The 22145-nt window shown below is 46.7% G+C and overlaps 1 protein-coding gene across 2 annotated transcripts in view; it reads left to right on the top strand.

The window, feature by feature from the left end:
* The window catches only part of PHACTR3 (phosphatase and actin regulator 3), a 193438-nt gene that overhangs the window by 34675 nt on the left and 136618 nt on the right, over positions 1 to 22145 (top strand). Inside the window, exon 1 of one of the 2 annotated variants that reach the window (XM_073681050.1) lies at positions 5456 to 5723. The exons of the other annotated variant lie outside the window; for it this stretch is intronic. The gene's annotated coding sequence lies outside the window, so the exon portion shown is untranslated. Of the gene's footprint in view, positions 1 to 5455; positions 5724 to 22145 lie in introns of those variants that run through there. 2 annotated transcript variants of the gene reach the window in all.

The following is a 22145-nucleotide window of genomic DNA, read 5'->3' as shown; positions in this document are numbered from 1 at the left end:
TCCGGGTTGATTGCAGCGGCGGCAAATAGGTCGTCCGTCCTCGTTGTATCGATCGCTGGGTCTTCCTCTGGCCGGTGGGGTCCTCCTTGGTCGGCGCCACGGGATGTCCTCCGGTCCGGATGCCAGCTCGATCTTCCCTGCAGTAGAAACCTGTAAAGACTGCACAGTTCGGGTTAGCGCGGCAACGCTTTTAGTTAGCTCTTGGACCTGATGGTGCAGGTCTGTAGCTGGGTCATTGTTTAAAGCCTGCGCATCAGCTCCCACAGGCCCTGCAGACAAGGGCGCCGTCTCCTGGTGATAAGTGATAGCAGGGCGCCTGTGGGTCACAGCGCCACCTGGTGCCGGTTCTCGGAGCACCCGGATGGCTCTGTCCTTGAACTGTGCAAAGTCCAGGTCAGGGTCCTGTAAGGCCATTGCCCGCAACTGGGTTCGGTGGGCATTGCACAGTAGACCCTCAATGAATTGTTCAGTTAACAGCTTATCTTCATTTCCCACGCTGTCAGGGTCTGCCTGCTTAATGGCTCTCAGGGCCTCTTGTAGGTTTAGAGCATAGTCTCTTATACTCTCATGTGCCCGTTGTTTGCACCCATAAAATCTTAGTTTTATTTCGGCTGAGGTGCGGGTGTCAAATGTGTCTTTCAGCCGGGTTAGTATGTCTCTGACAGTCCTCTTCCTCCCAGGTGGCCAGGACTTTACCTCCCTTTGGGCTGCCCCGATTAATTGGGCCACCAGGATGCTCACTTTTTGCGCCTCCGTGAGGGGATACACCTGGAAGAGGCTATCCAGCCTTTCTCTGAAGTCATTTAGGGTATGTGACTCCCCTGAGTACTGGGGTAGCCAGGCTGCCCCCGGGATATAGGGCATGGTGAAAGGCATGACCGCAGCAGCGGTGGCGCTGGCGGCGGCTGTGGCGGTGAAGCTCTCCTCCGTATCCGACATCCTCCTCCCCCCTAGTGGACCGTGGCCTACCTTGCGATGATCCTCTTCCGTAGGCCGTGGCTCCGCAGTGGATCGTCAGGGTTGAGGACCTTCCGTCGCGCTCCTGTGACGTCGGCGTCTGCTGGGCTCCTTCCAGGACCTTACGCAACGTCCGGACGTGAGGCGGGACTTCAGTTCTCGCGGGCTTTCGGAGTCCACGCCCCTCTTCTTCCCGCGCGGCGTCCTCAAGATGGCATCCAACGGCGGGAAAACTCCACGGATGGCGGGAAGAAGGCAGAAGATGGCGTCGGATGGCGGGAATCGGCTCCAGATGGCGGGAAACGACTCCGGACGGCGGGAAACTTCACCACAGGTAAGTATAAAAGTCTCTTTTTTTCAGGCACGCAGTACCCGGTGGTTGCGGGCACGTAATCCTGCCGACTACGCCAAAGTTGACGCACCCCCTGGGCCAGTGCTGTAGTGCAGCGCGCGTGCGCGCGGGGAATACCCGGAGCCGGATCCGATGGGGGTAGTAGTCTTCGTGTGGCAGTGACCCGGTCCGTGCCCAGGGTGGTCAAACTAAGTGGCAGTTATTGGTATGATGGTATTAGTGTCCGACTACGCCACCCGTTGAATGCGGCTATGAAGCCGCCGCTGCAGGGCAATCCGCTGAGGCCGGTGGTACGGATGTGCAGCGTGGATGGTATAACCCCCAACGGGAGGGGTATGGCCTCAGGGCAGAGGATGAGGTTGATGTTGGGAGTGATGGTGTGGATGTCCCAGCACTAATGGTGCGACAAGGAAGCACGGAGACGCGAGGGTACAGTTCAGGGTCTTTACTGATGGTACAAGGCAAATTCCCCCGGGAGTACTGGCTAGTAGTTGGGGCCTGGTTAGTCTGCGAGTAAGCCGGAGTTCCCCTGGCCAGGTGGAGTTGTAGGCCTTCCCGTTAGTCTGTACCCTTCCTAGCTATCCTGCTTTCGGCGGTTACAAATAGCCCACATCCCTGGGTATACCGTGTGGTGCTCACCCGTATGGCTGGTGACCTGGGGCCTCCTGTTAGCCTCCGCTCCGGGATGGCGGTGCTGGTTCCTTCGTTGTGACTGAGCCTCCGGGCTTTTATGGCCAGAGGACCTGGAATCCCCTGCCGGATGGATTCTGCTGCTGGGTATATCTTAGTCCCCACAGCCTCGGACTCCTGTGTCCGGTTTTAGTACCTTCTCCCAGGGCGAGCTCTGCACAGCTCCAGCCCCTGGCGCTTCTCCTTGGCTCCTACAGAGCTCCTGATGTCTATCTGTCCCTGTTTCTGCGTGTCCAGACCAGACTCCGTCTCTGTCTGGAACTCCTCTCCCCTAACCCTGCCTCAGCCCCAGTTTATGTAGGGGAAGTTCTTCCCCTCCCAGGACTGGGCAGGAGGTGTGGCATGCTTAGGATTCCTGCCCAGGAGACCTCCCACCTGCTCACAGACGTAATATTGCTATTACTGTGGAAACCAGACCCCTGGGGTGCCACAACAGCACCAGCCGAATAGTGAGTGCAGCTCTGTAGTATAATACAGAATGTAACTCAGGATCAGTACAGGATAAGTAATGTAATGTATGTGCACAGTGACAGCACCAGCCGAATAGTGAGTGCAGCTCTGGAGTATAATACAGAATGTAACTCAGGATCAGTACAGGATAAGTAATGTAATTTATGCATGTAGTGCCCCAAAGCTGATGTGTATGTACCTTTAAGATGTAGCAGAGCTAGCAGCTGCCTCATTATGTTTGTGCGATATTAATTTTCCCCTTTGCAGATAATGTACAGAATGGTTTATATATGCATAGAGTGATGTACTTACTGTGTTCTGCTATCAGATTACTAAAGAGTTAACAATCCAGCTCTGCTTTCCATATATGGCAATAAGGTCACATGGTTGGTTAGACCACATAATAACCAGGTCCCAGGTTTAGCATCCAGAGAGAAGGAGACATGTTATAGTGTAGTGTCTGGTATTTGCCTGGTAGCTGAAGGAGCAGGTATGGAAACTCAGATCTCCTGTGTATATCAGAGACTACAATAGCCTCAGCTGCAATCAGCTTTGTAATAGACTATGCACATAAGCAGAAGATAGTACCTAGGAATCACTGCACCATTTATGTAGCTGCATTATCATGCTGGAAAGTAGCTGTGCTTGCTGCATTGAAATTGAAACTGCTGAATTGTCTGTCTGGATTTACCTGTGTTTGTATGCAACAAGTAAAGTTTATCAATCGCCTATTGGCCTCTCTGTTTTTCTGGACTATCGGGTGCACTATATACCATCCCACCAGGAAACAGAAGTTAATACAGTGCACCCTGGTGTCACAAGCTACACTTTCACTTTTATTCCTGCTTTAGTGAAGTGGTAATACCCGCACACCACATGTGTGTGACCTATGGCAGAGTAGTGCATCACTGGCATTACATGTACGCAGTGACTTCACCAGCAAAATAGTGAGTGCAGCTCTGGAGTATAATACTAGATATAACTCAGGATCAGTACAGGATAAGTAATGTGATGTATGTACATAGTAACTCCACCAGCAGAATAGTGAGTGCAGCTCTGGAGTATAATACAGGATATAACTCAGGATGAGTACAGGATAAGTAATGTAATGTATGTACACAGTGACTCCACCAGCAGAATAGTGAGTGCAGCTCTGGAGTAAAATGCAGGAGGTAACTCTGGATCAGTACAGGATAAGTAATGTAATGTATGTACACAGTGACTCCACCAGCAGAATAGTGAGTGCAGCTCTGGAGTATAATACATGATGTAACTCAAGATCTGTACAGGACAAGTAATGTAATGTATGTATACAGTAACTCCACCAGCAGAATAGTGAGTGCAGCTCTGGAGTAAAATGCAGGAGGTAACTCAGGATCAGTACAGGATAAGTAATGTAATGTATGTATACAGTAACTCCACCAGCAGAATAGTGAGTGCAGCTCTGGAGTATAATACAGGATGTAACTCAGGATCAGTACAGGATAAGTAATGTAATGTATGTACACAGAGACTCCACCAGCAGAATAGTGAGTGCAGCTCTGGAGTATAATACAGGATGTAACTCAGGATCAGTACAGGATAAGTAATGTAATGTATGTACACAGAGACTGCACCAGCAGAATAGTGAGTGCAGCTCTGGAGTATAATACAGGATGTAACTCAGGATCAGTACAGGATAAGTAATGTAATGTATGTACACAGTGACTGCACCAGCAGAATAGTGAGTACAGCTCTGGAGTATAATACAGGATGTAACTCAGGATCAGTACAGGATAAGTAATGTAATGTATGTATACAGTAACTCCACCAGCAGAATAGTGAGTGCAGCTCTGGAGTAAAATGCAGGAGGTATCTCAGGATCAGTACAGGATAAGTAATGTAATGTATGTACACAGTGACTCCACCAGCAGAATAGTGAGTGCAGCTCTGGAGTATAGTACAGGATGTAACTCAGGATCAGCGCAAAAAAAGTATTATTATTAGAGGTATATTGATGAATGATCAATGCAGGGTATTTAGGCAACGATAATGGGGAATTTTAATAACTTACATTTCCTGTCCTATTGATATTAAATCTGGGTATGTCTACAGTTGTGGTCAAAAGTTTTCAGATTGACACAAATTTTGTTTTTCAGATTGTCGCTTCGGTATTTTTAGATCTTTTAGTCAGCTGTTTCTATGGTCACTGAAGTACAATTATCAGCATTTCATAAGTTTTTATACTTTTATTGACAAATACATCAAGTTTATGGAAAGACTCAATATTTACAGTGTTGTCCTTTACTTTTCAAGACATCTGCCCTTCGCCCCTGACATCTGGATTTCAGCTTATCCTGACTGATGACCGACCATTTTTGACTAATCAGTGCTTGGAGTTATCACAATTTCTGTGTTTCCTTTGTTCACCTGCATTTTGAGGATTGACCACAGGTTCTCAGTGGGACTGAAGTCTGGGGAGTTTCTTGGCCATTGACCTAATCAGTGTTCTTGTAGGATGTTTAGATCCTATTTTTTATTCATGGCCATGTTCTTAGGCAAAATTGTGAGTGAGCCCCCTCCATGGATGAAAAGCCCCCACACATGAATGGTCTCAGGATACTTTACTGTTGCATGACATAGGATTTATGGTAGCGGTCACTTCTACTTTTCTGAACAGATGTCCCAAACAATCTGGAGGGGGCTTCATCAAAGGGACCCATGATCTCCAAGTAATATCAATGGTACGAACATCAGGTAACTAACATTCTATACTGTGCACTGTACACTCCATATAATCCAATGACCTGGTTTTCTCGTGGAGACTGGTATAGAGTACAGAGCCTGCCACTAATGAGGATCCATGATTGGAGAGCGGAGGGGCTGCAATCTGCAGGAATTATTTGAAGGAGGATAGGAGCCTGTCCAGAGAAGCATGAAGTGGAGATGATTCATCCCTAGAGAGACATGCTCGGATTGGGCGTCCGGAGGCGTTATTTTGGCTGCAATCCTCTCCATACAGGATTCTGCAGCACTGAGCTGACATCCCCATGAAATAAATTATTCTGCAGGATGGGACAAGTGCTGCAACCGATTGAAGATCCCCGAGCCGCTGCCTGCTGTAGGGTCTAACGCTGGCTGCCCCTCGCCCCCTTCCCAGGGATGCACAGGCGTGTGACAGAACCCACTGCTTGGCAGCTGTCACTGGAATGACACAGGGGTTCCCTGATCATGCCCCTGGGGATGTCCTCATCCAGCTTGTGTCATCCCAGGAAGCTGTGAACATCTCGCTGAGGTTAGTGCTGAAGTAACACGTATTGTCAGATCAAATGAATCCATTTTAGATGATGGATTTCTACTGCATGATCTACCCAAAGTCAGGAGGAGCCCGGATGCGACTCCAGCTCCATATAGGCCAATGCATCCTGAGCCCATGACTGACACATGAACTAAAACAGAAGCACCGTGTCTATATTAACATCATTTGTCATTGTATGCATCTATTGTTCTCTGTTATCAGCCACGCAGAGCTGAAGAGAGCCTGACTGTAGTATTCTTCAACTGGATGATGGGCTGAAAGTCAGCTGTCATCATGATCACTATTTTGTTGCCTCTATAAGGTGCCGACTTTACGATTAGTGGTCCATTAAATTGACTATGCTGGTGAATTAGGGTCTTCAATATTGCCCCCTATTGTCCAGAGGGTTGTGGCATTTGACCTTGCAGAGAGAGCTTAGTAAATTTTGAGACTGATAATGGGCACTATTTTTATAAAAGCAGGTGTGCAGCTGTGTGGGCAACTGGTAGCTTTATATGTTCTGTTATCTGCTTCTAAACATAGATAATTCTGTTTGAGAACATGATATTGTGAAACTACAACTCTCATAATTTCCAACCAGCAAGGTAGATAGATAGGTAAATGGATGGAAGGACGGACAGATGGTAGGATGATAGATTGATTGGAGTATGCAACAGCTGCAGGCTTATGCTTCAGTGGGTTGTCTGGCCTTAGGCTACAAGTCTGCAGTTTCTCTTTGTGACTGAAAACTTGTGAATCCTCACATCACATACACTGCGCACTGTGAGGATTCTCCGACGCTGACGCCAGTGTCACGGGTGTGTCAGCTGTAATAGACAGTCACTCTGGATCTGGCTGTAAAAGGTCACTGCGCTTGGCATTACAGACACCTTCTTAATCCTTATTCCATTAGGACCCAGCAGAGACCTCCCTCCTGCTGCTGATTGACACACCCTTGCCAAACACTCAGTTTTCTCCAGGGAATCGCTGGTGATACTTCTATGTACCATTGTGCAGGCTTGGAGCTCTAGCAGTCGGCTAGCTTCTTCTCTGGTGCCCTTGGAGGACAGTTGGCAATACTCCTCTGGTGTCTGCTCAAGCTAAGTTTATCCCCTTTGTTTGTCTACCTTGTTGTTTTTAGTTGGTAGTGGGGCCTGACCAGTGCTTACCCCTCCCCCTCCCAAGCTCTAGGACATCCAGAGCTTAGGGTCCTGCTCGGCGATAGGTGTGGAACCTATATAGGGACGGGTGGGTAGGCAGGGTGATATTAGATCTGCCTAGGGGTCTCCACTCCCCCTTTCCCTAGTGTTTGGGCTTCCTCCCCCTGTTCCCTTCGTGTTGCACTTAGTCTGTCCCACACCTTGCGTGACATTATCACCGGCCGTGCATAAAAAAGAAAAAAAAACTGACACGTTTTATTTGTGTGTTTTTTTTTTTCGGGTGTGTTTTTCTTTTTCTTTCTCCCTCGGGTTCATGGATTCTGTTGCAGAGCTGGCAGAGCAGCTGCGTAGGCTGTCTCTGGAGGTGACTGACCTCCGCTATGAGGTTCAGCAGCAGCAACAGTGGTTGTAGGTCCCTAATGTTAGGGTCTCTGAGGGTAGGATAGTCCAGCTTGAAACCAAGCTTGCCCTCCCTGACAGGTTTTCAGGAGGTAGGGACAAGTTTTTTTGTGTTCAAGGAAGCTTGCAAACTGTATTTTAAACTTCGTCCGTACTCCTCTGGAGGTGAGGAGCAGCGAGTGGGGATTGTGATCGCACTACTGCAAGTAGATCCTCAATCCTGGGCTTTCTCTTTGCCACAGGGTCTGTGGAAGGGTTTTTCGGGGCTCTAGCCCTCATCTGAGTCCAGGCTGTGTCGCCTTCAGCAGGGGAATCGGTCAGTGGAGACATACAGCTCCGAATTCCACAGATGGGCAACTGATACAAAATGGAATGACCCGGCTCTCAGAAGTCAATTTTGTCAGGGCCTTACTGAAAGGTTTAAAGATGCTTTGGCAGTGTATGAAACCCCAGAGTCCTTGGAGGCTGCCATGTCTTTGGCCATACGTGTTGATAGACGCCTTCGGGATAGGTGGGTGAGACCACCTTTTCAGGAGCCTTCTTTTTGGGGTAATGCCCCTTTGCCGGGGGAGTGGTCTGGGGGTGAACCAGTATTGGGGAAGGTGGAAGAACCCATGCAGTTAGGGGGTGCTTCTGCATCGTACGTTTTCCCTGAGATCCGCAAAAAAAAGGGCATGTGTTTTTTTGGAGTAAAAAGGGACATTTTATTGGGGCCTATCCCTTGATTCCTAAGCAAAAGGAAACCCAATTAACCCTTGGTAGTTTGGAGTTGGATAATCAAGAGTTGTGTTTATAATCAACCTGCAGTTCTCGGTTTGTCCTGACAGCAGAGGTGGTGCTAGAGAGCAAAACCGAGAAAATTTGTATGTTTGTTGACAGTGGAGCTGGAGTCAGCATAGTTGATGCTGAGTTTGTGAGAACTCATGGTCTTGCTTGCTGTACTTTAGCTAAGCCCATTTCCATCTTTGCCATCGACTCAGTGCCACTTGCACAGAGAGCTCTAACTCAGATTGTATATAATGTAAGACTGAGGGTGGGGTCGGTTCTTTGTCAGATAATCCCTTGCTATGTCCTGGATGGTCTGCCCACTCCAATTGTACTGGGTCTACCCTGGTTGGTGAAACATAATCCGTTGGTGGATTGGCAATCCAGAGAGATCATTGAGTGGGGAGACTAATGCCATGACAACTGTTTAAACATTTCCCTTTCTACAGTCTCTACAGAGACCTTAACTGCATTTTTATCTGGTTTTGTGGACGTTTTTCTGAGAGGGGGTGTCAGGATTTGCTTCCTCATCGTGCATATGACTGTCCTATTAACCTGACCCCGGAGCTAAACTACCAAAGTCCAGACTGTATAATCTTTCTGGCCCTGAGAGACAAGCCATGAAGGATTTCATTGCGGAAAGTCTGGAGAATGGACATATCAGACACTCATCTTCGCCAGTGGTTCCATGGTTCTTCTTCGTGAAGAAAAAAGATGGCTGTCTACGTCCCTGTTTAGATTTCCGGGAATTAAATGAAATTACCATCCGAGATTCATACCCTCTTCCTCTGATTCCAGATTTGTTCAGCCAGGTTGTGGAAGCTAAGGTGTTCTCCAAGTTGGATTTACTGGGAGCCTACAATCTGGTTAGAATCAGAGAGAGGGATGAATGGAAAACAGCATTCAATACCCCTGAAGGGCATTTCAAGAGTCTGGTTATGCCTTTCTGTTTGACCAATACACGTGCGGTGTTTCAACATTTCATAATGATATTTTCCATCGTTTGGTGGGGAGGTTTATTTTTGTCTATCTGGATAATATTTTGGTTTACTCACCTGATTTTGAGACATATCGGGGGCATGTTAGACAGGTGCTTCAGATTAAAGGATAACAAACTATATGTCAGACTAGAAAAATGTGTTTTCCCCATCCAGGAGGTGCAGTTATTGGGGTTCCTGTTGTCATTTTTGGGTTTTCGGATGGATCCGGAGAAGATCCTTGCTGTCCTTGATTGGAACCATCCCGAGAACCTGAAGGCTCTACAGCGTTTTCTGGGCTTTACTATTTTTTACCGGAAATGTATCCATATTATTTGGTAATTGTGAAACCCTTCACTGACATGACAAGGAAGGGGTTTGATCTTTCTAAATGGTCAGATGTCACCCTGTAGGCTTTTTCCTCCCTAAAGAGCTGTTTTGCCACTGCACCTATACTCAGTCAACCCGATGTTTCCCAATGCTTTATTGTGGAAGTTGATGCGTCAGAGGTGGGGGTTGTGGCTGTGTTGTCTCAGGGTCCGTCCCCTGGTAAATGGCGTCCATGTGCTTTCTTTTCTAAGAAATTATCTTCGGCTGAGAGAATTTATGACGTGGGTAATAGGGAACTTTTGGCGATTAAATTGGCGCTCGAAGAATGGCGACATTGGTTGGAGGGGGCTGTCCATCCTATTACTGTTATCATAGACCATGAGAACCTGTCATATCTTCAATCGGCTAAACTTCTCAACCCTAAGCAAGCCAGATGGTCTCTGTTTTTTACTAGGTTCAATCTTGTTGTCACTTTCCATCCAGGGGTCAAAAACGTCAAGGCTGATGCTTTGTCCCAGAGCTTCTTTGGTGGTGGTGACCATGAGAACCCTGCCCCGATTTTGCAGAAGGGGTTAGTCATTACTGCGTTGTACCCTTAACTGGAGGGTGAGGTGTTGGAGGCTCAGGGGGACGCCCCTGCCTCCTGCCCTTCAGAAAGGTTATTTGTACCATCTAATCTGCACCGCAAAGTTATTAGGGAACATCACAACTCTGTGCTTGCTGGTCATCCAGATGGTACGGTAACTGCGGACCTCCTTTCTCGTAGTTTTTGGTGGCCGGGGTTGCATCAGGATGTGATTGTGTGATTGAACACATATCTGCTTGTAGTATTTGCGCGTTTTCTAAAGTATCGCATACACGTCTGTCTGGTACTCTTCTTCAGCTACCTATTCCTAGCAGGCCGTGGACACATTTGTCCATGCATTTTATTACTGACCAACCGGTATCTGGAGGCAAAACTGTGGTTTTGGTGGTTGTAGATAGGTTCAGTAAAATGGTTCACTTTGTCGCATTACTGGTACTTCCGAATGCCAAGACCCTTGCTCAGGTGTTTATAAGTGAGATTGTGAAGCTTCACGGGGTTCCCTCTGATGTGGTGTCAGATCAGGAGGCCCAGTTTGTTTCCAAGTTCTGGAAAGCATTATGTTCTTGACTGGAGGTGCAACTGTCCTTTTCCTCTGCCTTTCATCCTCAGCCGAATGGGCAGACCGAGCGCATTAACCAGAATCTGAAGACTTACCTCAGGTGTTTTGTCTCCGAAAACCAGGAGGATTGGGCATCTTACTGCTGGCAGAATTTGCTATTAATAATCATCGCCAAGAATCTACCGACAGGTCACCGTTTTTTGGTGCATATGGTTTCCATCCACAGTTTGGTACTTTTAGAGGAGGAGGGGCTTCGGGAGTTCCTGAGGAGGAACGTTTTGCTTTGTCTGGCGGGGTGTTTCTGAGTAATTTGAAGATCATGGGAGACAGGTACAAATGTATGACTGACAGGAAACGCTCACCAGGTCCGGACCTGAGTGTGAATGACTTTGTGTGGTTGTCTACCAGGAATATCAAGTTGAAGGTTCCTTCCTGTAAGTTGGGACCTAGATTTATTGGTCCCTATAAAATAACCGCCGTCATTAACCCAGCAGCGTTTCGTCATGAGCTACCTCAGGCCCTTAAGATCCACAATGTCTTTAACAGGTCTCTGCTCTTGAGTCCTCTCCCCTACCGCCGCCCCCAATCATGGTTGATAGTAATTTGGAGTTTCAGATTTTGAGGATTGTAGATTCTCGTCTCCAGCGTCGTTCTCTACAGTACTTGGTGCACTTGAAGGGTTATGGTCCGGAGGAAAGGATGTGGGTTTCAGCATATGAGGTGAATGCCCCTAAGTTGGTTCGTGCATTCCACACCTCTTATCCTGAGAAACCTGGTCCTGAGTGTCCGGAGGCCACTCATAGAAAGGGGGGTATTATCACGGGTGTGTCAGGTGTAATAGACAGTCGCTCTGGATCTGTAGAAGTTCACTGCGCTTGGCATCACAGGCGCCTTCTTAATCCTTATTCCTTTAGGACCCAGCGGTGACCTACCTCCTGCTGTTGATTGACAAACCCTTGCCTGGGAGTTCACCTTGCCGGTGATACTTTTATGTACCTTTGTGTAGGCTTGGAGCTCTAGAAGTCGGCTAGCTTCTTCTTCTCTGGTGCCCTTGGAGGACAGTTGGCGTTACTCCTCTGGTGTCTGCTCAAGCTAAGTTTATCCCCTTTGTTTGTCTGCATTGTTGCCTTTAGTTGTTAGTGGGGCCTGACCAGTGCTCACCCCTCCCCCTCCCTATCTAGGGCCAATCTCTAGGGACATCCAGAGCTTAGGGTCCTGCTCGGCGATAGGTATGTAACCTATATAGGGACAATAGGGCAGGCAGAGTGATATTAGATCTGCCTAGGGGTCTCCACTCCCCCTTTCCCTAGTGTTTGAGTTCCTCTCCCTCTTCCCTTCGTGTTTCACTTAGTCTTTCCCACACCTTGCGTGACAGCCAGGATCGGCAGGAGTGTGACTACAAGTATGTGACCTGCATACGTGCGGTCACGTGCCGACTAGATGGCTGCAGCCTCGTTTAACCCCTTCACCACCCAAGTCAGTTTTCAACTTCATGACCATGCCAAATGTTACAATTCTGACCAGTGTCACTTTATGAGGTAATAACTCTGGAACGCTTCAACGGATCCCATTGATTCTGAGATTGTTTTTTCATGACATATTGTACTTAATGATAGTGGTAAAAATTTTTTCGATATGACTTGTGTTTATTTGAGAACAGATCAGAAATTTGGCGAAAATTGCGCAATTTTTAAACTTTTAATTCTTATGCCCATAAACCAGAGAGTTATGTTACACAAAATAGTTAATAAATAACATTTACCACATGTCTACTTTACATCTGCATCAATTTTGAAACATAATTTTTTTGCTAGGAAGTTAGAAGGGTTAAAAGTTGATCAGCAATTTTTCATTTTTCCAATAAAATTTACAAAACCATTTTTTTAGTGACCGCATCACATTTGAAGTGACTTTGGGGGGCCTATATGGCAGAAAATACCCAAACATGACACCATTCTAAAAGCTGCACCCCTCAAAGTCCTCAAAACGGCATCCCCGCCGATCAGTTGTTATCTGTGCCGGCGGCCGGAAGTGCTCACCTGCAGGGCTCCGCCGGCAAGTGGTAGTGGCCACTGCGGTGTACTGCAGATCCGCCTCCCATTCAATTGAATAGGAGGCGGATGTGCAGTACACCACTGCGGCCACTACCACTTGACGGCGGAGTCCCGCAGGTGAGCACTTCCAGCTGGCGGCCACCACCACAGGCACTGATAACAGCTGATCGGTGGGGGTGTCGCGTGCGGGACCCCGGCCAATCATACATTGATGCCCTATCAATGTAAAAGTAGTGGACAACCCTTTAATAATGCAGTGTGGAAAGAAAAAAATAACATTTTACTTTTTTTCACAAAAATGTTAGTTTAGCCCCAAGGGTAACACAAGAAAATGGACTCCAAAATTGATTGTGCAATTTCTCCTGAGTACGCCGATACCCCATATGTGGGGGAAAACTGGACGCATAGCAGGGCTCGGAAGGGAAGGAGCACCTTTTGACTTTTTGAACACAAAAATGACTGGAATCGAGAGCAGGCACCATATCACGTTTGAAAAGCCCCTGTGCCTAAACAATAGAAACCCCCCACAAATGACCCCATTTTGGAAACTAGACCCCTCAAGGAACGTATCTAGATGTGTGGGGAGGACCTTGAACCCCCAGGTGCTTTACAGAAGTTTATAACATAGAGCAGTGAAAAAAAAAGTCTAATTTTTCCCACAAAAATGTTCTTTTAGCCCCAAATTTTGCATTTTCACAAGGGTAACTGGAGAAAATGCACCATACAATTTGTTGTGCAATTTCACCCGAGTACGTCGATACTCCAAATGTGGAGGAAAACTATCGACCCTGGTAGTGAGAGCCGGGTGTCAGCTGTCATATTCGCTGAACACCAAGCAGCGATCGCGCACGCACAGCTTCAATGCGCGCAAAATCACCATGATATCCATATGTCCAAGGTCGGGAAGTTTTTCCCAACCAAGGGAAGGGATTAATGCAAGTGTATTGAGCGAAGCTGAACACAGTCTAGTCGGAATGTGACCGGAAGTGTGTCAGCGGGCCACCTTTTCCACTTCTGGGCCAGCTACAGAGAATTGAGTGTCGTTGGTGGTTGTGTGCGACATTGTACCTGGATTTGCTGCCTCCATCGTCATTTCTGATCCCACTCCCTCTAACCTCTTTGATCAATAAGCCAAACCAGTCCTTAAAAACAATGTCCATTTTATACACTCCCAAACTGGTGAACAGGTGATAACAAGTTACACATTCTCCTTCTACATCTTCCACACAATACACCGGCTCCATTCCCAGCGTTACAAATTGCATTTTGTTCCTGGCAACAGGTACCGCAGGGGGCATGGGGAGAAGTTGGAATTATCTGTGTTTTCTTAGGGTTAGGTCATACGGGTCCTCGTGTAATGCTATGATCCCAATACCTGGAGTCTTTGCCTATATCAGTCCCAATACAATGCTCCCTGTTTAGTACTCACAGCAGGGCGCTACCGTTTCCTAAGGTCCCCCTTTTCTGCTGGATCGTATGCTTCCCAGGCTTATAAGCTTTTCTTTCTGCAGGGGGTCCCCAGTTGCCTGTGATATCCTTAAGCCTCTGTAACTAGCTTCTTTCAAATGCTGAGCCTTGTAGTTCCTCAACCTATTAAGCTGTCCTCTCCCTCCACCTCCCCTCCAGCACACAGTCTACTCAACACTGACAACTTCCTATATTCCTATAACCTGCCCACAGGTTCCCCTAGAGGATTAACTCTACAGGAACCTCACACATACAGACTGCCATAGGGATAAAATACTTTTCTTTGTAACATAGACAGAAATATAATCACACACAAAATAACCTTTAACATCTTGCCCCAATATCTTCTTGAGGGGGACAGGACTCATGTCCACCCTTTTACAAGTGTGAAAATCGCATGCTTGCCATCACCTAACTGCCCGCTCCCGGTACTAGAGTGGAGTGCATGCGCTGGGAAGATTCATAAGTCTGCAGTCACATAGAATGACTGCAGATTTGTAGCCTAAGGCCAGATAATCCCTTTAAGGCACATGTTCAGTAGTGATCCGTTAGAACCCCCCACTTAGGGGGGGTTTCCACTGTTTAGGCACATCAGGGGCTCCCCAAAAAGCAACATGGCATCCGCTAATTATTCAAGCAAATTGTACAATCAAAAAGTCAAATGGCGCTCCTTCCCTTCCGAACCCTGCAGAGCGCCCAAACAGTGGTTTTCCCCCACATATGGGGTATCTGCTTACTCAGGAGAAATTGCACAACAAACTGCATGGTGCAATTTCTCCTGTTACCCTTATGAAAATGCATAATTGGGGGCTGAAAAACATTTTTGTGGGAAAAATTTTATTTTTACGGCTCAATGTTATAAACTTCTGTGAAGCACCTGGGGGTTCAAGGTGCTCACCACACATCTAGATAAGTTCCATGAGGGGTCTAGTTTCCAAAATGGTGTCACTTGTGGGGGGTTTCCACTGTTTAGGCACATCAGGGGCTCTCCAAACGCGACATGGCTTCTGCTAATTATTCAAGCAAATTTTACATTCAATAAGTCAAATTGGGCTCCTTCCCTTCTGAACCCTGCCGTGCGCCCAAACAGTGTTTTTTCCTCACATATGGGGTATCTGTGTGCTCAGGGGAAATTGCAAAACTAATTTTGGAGTCCATTTTTTCCGGTTACCCCTGCAAAAATAAAAAATTGGGTCTAAAGTAACATTTTTGTGAAAAAAGTTAAATGTTAATTTTTTTCTTTCACATTCCATTAATTCCTATGAAGCACTTGAAGGGTTAATAAACTTATTGAATGTGGTTTTGAGCACCTTGAGGGGTCCAGTTTTTAGAATGTTGTCACTTTCGGGTATTTTCTGTCATAAAGACCCTTCAAAGTGACTTCAAATGTGATGTGGTCCCTAAAAAATGTTTTTGTAAATTTTGTTGGAAAAATGAGAAATCGCTGGTCAACTTTTAACCCTTATAGCTCCCTAATAAAAAAAAATTGGTTCCCAAATTGTGCTGATGTAAAGTAGACATGTGGGAAATGTTATTTATTAACTATTTTGTGTGACATATCTCTCTGATTTTAGGGCATAAAAATTCAAATTTTGAAAATTGCAAAATTTTCAAAATTTTCGCTAAATTTCCATTTTTTTCACAAATAAATGCAAGTGATATCGAAGAAATTTTACCACAATCATTAAGTACAATATGTCACGAAAAAACAGATTCAGAATCAGGGGGATCCGTTGAAGCATTCCAGAGAAATTACCTCGTAAAGTGACAATGGTCACACCTTGGGTAGTAAAGGGGTTAAAGGGAATCCGTCAGCAGGTTTTTCCTACCTCATCTGAGAGCAGCCTGATGTAGGCAAAGAGATCCTGAATCCAATGATGTATCACTTAGATTACTAGGGGGTGCCACAGTTGAGACACAATCAGTAGCAGAGCTCAGAAAGCTAACTCCGCCCACACCAGGCTTTGTATTTACAATGCCTATTGCCAGTGAGCTGCTTTTCACAGGAGGGACTAGTGCTCATGTGGCAGCCAGTCACAGCAATGATAACACCTTCATTGTAAGTAAACAACAGCACACAAATTGATAAGTGACACATAGTTGAAATATCTGTTTTAACCCCTACATTATGCTGTCCTCAGATTACGTAGCAAAAATCGGCTGACAGATTCCCTTTAAAAGAATGGATCTTCCTGTCTAATACTATGTGCACACTGAAACTTTTTGCTGAGTTTCTGGAGCATAAACTGAGCGGAAACGTTTTTGAGGAGTTTTGATTTGAGGATATGGAGAGTTTAAGTTTAGTTTCCACTCCAAAAATTTATCAAAAAGACTCAGTATGCACATACTGTAAAGTGACCATTACTTGAGTTTTTCTGTATATTTCTGTATAGTCAGTACTGTGGAAAAATCTAACGATCGGGGCACTGTAATGCTTCATGTGCTGCGTGCTCTTGACGGGATGTGATTGGTGATCCCATAGAAATGTCTAATCAGATGTGATGTTGAAAGTTCCCTCTTGATCTTGTTGTATATTTAATGATATGATGGGGGTTGGGCTGCTTCCTATTTTTGATGGTTAGTTTGAGTTGTGTGTTCCAGGCCACTGCTCCCTCTATCTAATTTATTGTGATCGACTCATTGCTGTAAATTTGCAGATGTAGCAGAGCTGAGCCTGTGGGTTGATAAAACTCATGATGTGTTGTTATCTGCTGTTTATCATGGGACAGATAATAAACCTAATCATTAAAAGGGGGGAAGCTTGGTACAATACTGATTATTACACATTTAAAAATAACATATTCTTAATATAAACAATATACAATGGAAATGTGCACAAAATCCAGACAATCTTTAATGTCATTTTTGGTTTGTTAATTGTTAGGTCTTTTTTGTTGAAACTACAACACCCCCTTGTCCATACTCCCCAACTTTGAAAGTTAGGTAAGGGGGACAAATATTGGAAATTTTTATTTTTCACTAAGCTATTTATCTAACCTCATCTAGATCTTTATATTCACCCCCACAGAAATATTCCCATTTTTAAATATAGCCCTTTTTTTTTTTTTTGCACACAGCATCATACCTCTTTTATGTCCCCACCACACACATGATGCCCCACAACATAGATCCCAACCATTACATATTCCCCCAGGCTCTATTTATAGTCACCTCTCTGATGTAGCTCTGTACCTTCTCCTCTGGGGATGGGGGGGCACTCACTGAATAAATTGAATTACATTACTCACCTCTTCTTTTTTCTATGACTGCATCTGTCCAGGACTTGAACTGGGAACTCAGTGTCCAGAGGCTGCAGCTCTAACCACTGAGCTACAGCTCTCAATGGTAAACATAGGAGGATTTAGTTATCTTGACTCTACAATGCAGTCAATGAAACAGTTCATAAAAGTCCATAGAAATACACTGTGTATAGTAATGTATTTTTATGGTGCCTGTATACTGAGCAGAAGAAAATTATTTTCTTGATCCTATAAATAAAAGTAGTCAATTTGTGAGAAATTACAAAAATAATTATTTTTTTTTCTGAGAGTCTTGAACCCACAACAATAAAACATTACTGACAAAGACACTTAACCAGCAGAGCCACAAGCTAAAGTGATATCATTGGTAGAATTCTGTCTACTTGATCTGTACTGCAGGACCTGCCTAGAATAGAAATACACCGATACATAGTACACAGCAGTGTATTTCTATGTATTTTTATTCTACATGGAGAATAAGAGATTTTTTTCAGACTCTAAAAAAATAATAAAGAAAAACATTTGATAATGAAAAAAATATTGTCATTTTTAATGCGTTTTGTAAAAAATGAACATCACAAATCAGCAAATAACATGGACATATTTGGTGTCCCTGTAATCGTAACGACCCACAGAACACAATGATCAGATTATTTACGGGGATCGGTAAATGGCATAAAAAATGCCGTGATTGAATTTTTTTCTTTATTAAACCCATAAAAAATGTAATAAAACTGTAACACTGAGGCCGTGTTCACATGTAGCGTAAATGCTGCGTTCTTTCTGCTGCTTTTTTTTTGCAGGCGTTCGCACTAGACAATGCAGTAACAATCTCTGACTATTGTGTGTTTGCTGCGTTTCTTTTATGCGTTTTCCCGCTTATTTGATGCGATTTTGGGGAAGATGTGAAGCAGAGTTTTTAACTCTTTTTAATAGGACATAAAAGATTTGATTCTGCACTTAAAAATGCAGCAGCTTTTTTTTTTCTCCATTCGTTTTTGTCAGAAGAAGCTTATAGAGTAGTGATGAGCGAGTGTGTATTGTTAACCCTTTCAGCAAGCACGCTCGGGTGTTCGCCGAGCATTTTCGGCGTGCTCAGCATCTACGTTTGAGCCTCGGCGGCTGCATGTGTCACGGCTGTTAGACAGCAGTGACACATGCAGGATGCCGTGACACATGCAGCCGCAGCGGCACTAACATAAATGCTGAGCGTGCTTGCCGAAATGGTTAACAACGCATTCTCGCTCATCACTACCGCACAGTTCAGCAGCGTTTTCAGACGCTTCTATGTGGAGCTCTAAAAAAAATGCCGATACTTCATTAAGGGCAAAATCAAAGCATTTCTGTACTATAAAAAGCACCTTAAAAACGCGGATTCACATCTGCACTAGAAATGCATAAAATAAGGGGGGATTGTTATTGTGGAGTTTGGTGCAGACATCTGCAGAAAACAAAGAACACAGTATTTCTGCAATGTGTGAACACGGCCTTAAAGACACAAAAAAGCCAGATGTCGTATAGTGAAGCTACATAATGATGAGAAAGTTCTGGCGGCTCTGACTGTGAATGAGGGAACAAAAAATAATCTACAGGTCCCAACTAAAGATGAGCAGGATGCACAGATGATGTCACGGTGCCCTGAAAGATAAGAGATTCTCGGCCTCCCGTCCAGCTGACAGGTACCACTGACCTGGACGCTGGACTGGAGACCCGGGAATCCATCCGCTCATCTCTAGTCCCAACTGTCCTGGATACAGCGGACAGTCCTGGATTTGGGTCTACGCCCTGCAGTCTCTGCCGTCTGCTGAATTTCCCTCACTACCATCGCTCCTCTGACAACTCCTCCTGCCACGGGAGAAAGATAATGGTAAATGGGAGTGAATTGGGGTGTGACCAGGGGCGTGGCCAAAAGTTGCCGCGGCACGCATCCCTCTTTCTATTCTTCAAAAGTTGGGAGGTATGGCACAGTCACATCCCCCTACACATTATTATGACCCCACAGCCCCACACACAGTATGGTGCCCCTAGATTACCACTTAACACATATGCCACTATAGCCACCCCACACAATATAATGCTCAACAGTATGAATTCCCCACAATGGCCCCCATGCAGTATGAAGTCCTCACAGTGGCCCCCACACAAGCATTCCACTTTTCCATGTGTCCATTCAAATACCAACTCCTCTGCGACTGAGATGGTCTCTGCTGTCAGTCATATGACCAGAAGCTCCTTGTAGGTACTTCAGTGTCTACCAAGACAGAATGATGTAGCAGGGATCTGAGATCTTACTGCTCCACCATTGTGTTCAACTTTATCTGTGTCTTCAGATCACAGATACATTTGTGGTGGTAATGACGCGCCCCCTGGGCTGTGGAGTGCTCGGTGCCAGGCCGGTCGGTGCCGGGGATGTCACAGTGACAGTGACCTGGTCCGTGACCCAGGGAGGTTAATAAAAGGGGATAATAGTTTTTATAGTTTAATGTTTGTGACGCCACCTGTGGTATGCGGCTATATGGAGCCACTGCTGCGGTACCGATCCACTGGAGCTGATGGTGACGCAGCAGAGTTGGGACAGCTCTCCACAGGCCGAGCTAAGCTCCAGGGCAATGCAGGGATGATTTGATGAGGTAGATGTTGCTGTGCGGTGTGGTGCAGGGGATGGCGCAGATAATAATTCTAGGACACAGTGGGGTGCAGTCTTCAAGGTTTACTCACAGTTGTCAGACTCCAGGTTTAGTGTTGAGCGAGTATGTTCTGTTAACCCTTTCGCCGAGTATGCTCGGGCCGAGCTCCGAGTATTTACAGCTGCTCAGTGATGTGTTTGAATCGCTCCCGTGTGCATGATTTGCGACTATTTGACAGCTTTATTACATGTGAGGAATGTACATACTCAGAACAGAACATACTCGCTCAACACTATCCAGGTCCCCAGCGCCAGGGTAACCTCCCACGCCGTCCTGTGTTTACCAAGGCAGGGGTTCAGCAAACTCCCAGGTGTTTCAGGAGTACATAACGGCACCCCATTCCTCGGTCGTCTTCCTGCGCTGGCTCTCACCCTCCTGCCCTGCGCCTCGCAACCAGTGTCCCAAGCCGGTAACCTCGGATTTTGGCGGGCAACCTGCTGTCCCCCAAATCCTATGCGACTACCTTTTTAGCGATTTAGTTGCGGTTGTGAGCAACTGCACCCTGAAAGTACAGAAGCCTCCGGTTTCTAGCTGAGCCTTGTAGTTCTCCACTAGTTAGGGGCCGGTCCCCTTTGCGGCCTGATCCCTTCACGCTCTGGTAAAGTTGACGCGCCCCCTCGGCTGTGGGGTACTCGGTGCCGGGCTGGTCGTTGCTAGGGGAGATGTCACAGTGGCGGTGACCCGGTCTGTGACCCAGGGCGGTCATTAAAAGGGGATTATTTGCAGGGGATTTATAGTCTTTGTATAGAGTTTGTGACGCCACCTGTGGTATGCGGCTATATGGAGCCGCCGCTGCTGTGCAGAACCTCTGGAGCTTTTGTTTAGTGCAGCAGAGTTGGTTCAGCTCTCCACAGTCAGAGCTTAGCTCCAGGGCAGCGTAGAGATGTTGTAGATGTTATAGGTGATGCTGGGCGTTGTAGTGCAGGGGTGATGGCGCAGATAATCACAGAGAGAGTGGGGTGCAGTCTTCAGGGTTTTTACTCACGGTTGTTGCAATCCAAGTTACAGGTACCGGTGTAACTTCCCTTGTCGTGCTGCGCTTACTCAGGGAGGGGTTCAGCCAACCCTCAGATATCTCTGGAGTACTTAGCGGGACCCCCTTCTGTGTGTTCTCCCTCTCTGGCCGTCTCCCTGCACCTCATACCTAGTGTCCCAATCCGGTACCCGCGGGCCTTGTCGGGCGACGTCTGTTCCGTCCCCTGGGTCCTCTATGGCTACCTTCTTGGTGAGACTGATATGGACTGTTGGCTGCAGGACTTGAAATACTGCAGCCTCCGGTTTCTAGTTGAGTCACAAAGTACTCTGCTAGTTGAGGGACCGGTCCCCTTTGTGCAGCCTGACCCCTCCACCTCCTGGTAGATTCTGGCATACGGGTGGCCTCCAGCACTGCCCGTACCCCTGGGGTCCCTTCCTCGTTCCTGGAGTCTTTCCTGCTCTTCTTCTTCTCTCTTCAGTCCTGGGCCTCTCCTCAGGCCCTCCTCCTGAGCAGAGCTCCTACAGAGCTCCTGCTCCCAACTCCTCTCACTGTAAGCTGTCCCCTACTAGAATGTTCCACCACCTTTTTATATCACTTCCTTCCATGTGCTCCCCTAATCTGCTTCCTCCACCCACACCCACTACATAGTTCCACCCTCCAGCTAGGGACCAGGGACTGTGCTCTCCCTTAGGAGCAATCTCGCCCTGCCCCCACTGAAGTGGAATGTGTTGGATGCTGGTGTTAGGGTCCCGAGCTGTACTCCTTCCTTACCTGAGAGTGAGATACCACACCTCTGGGTGAGATGCAGTACCTCTGTGGCGACCGAACCCTCAGGGGCGCCACATATTTTGGCGCACGGGTGGCTTCCGCACTTGCCATGCCCCTGGGATCCCCGCGCTTCTGGAGCCTTCCCTCTGCTCCCTTCCTCGTCCAGCCAGTCCTCCTGGGCCTCTCAATCTAGGTCCCCTCCTCTGAGCAGAGCTCCTGCTCCCACTACTTTTCCTCAGACTGTCCCCTCTGAACTGAACTCCTTCGGAAGGGTGTAGTGTTGGATGCAGGTGGGTGGGTCCCGGGCAGTACTCCCTCCTTACCTGAGAGTGGGGCACCACACCTCTGGGTGAGATGCAGTACCTCTCTGGCGACTAAACCTGCAGGGGCGCCACAGTAACAGACTCCCAACATGGCAGGACAGCTCCCAA

This window comes from Phyllobates terribilis, unplaced genomic scaffold, assembly GCF_046119375.1.
Source record: "Phyllobates terribilis strain yellow unplaced genomic scaffold, ASM4611937v1 Scaffold_5__5_contigs__length_657084704, whole genome shotgun sequence".
In the NCBI taxonomy this organism is placed as follows: domain Eukaryota; kingdom Metazoa; phylum Chordata; class Amphibia; order Anura; family Dendrobatidae; genus Phyllobates; species Phyllobates terribilis.
This window is presented reverse-complemented; position numbering and strand designations above follow the sequence as displayed.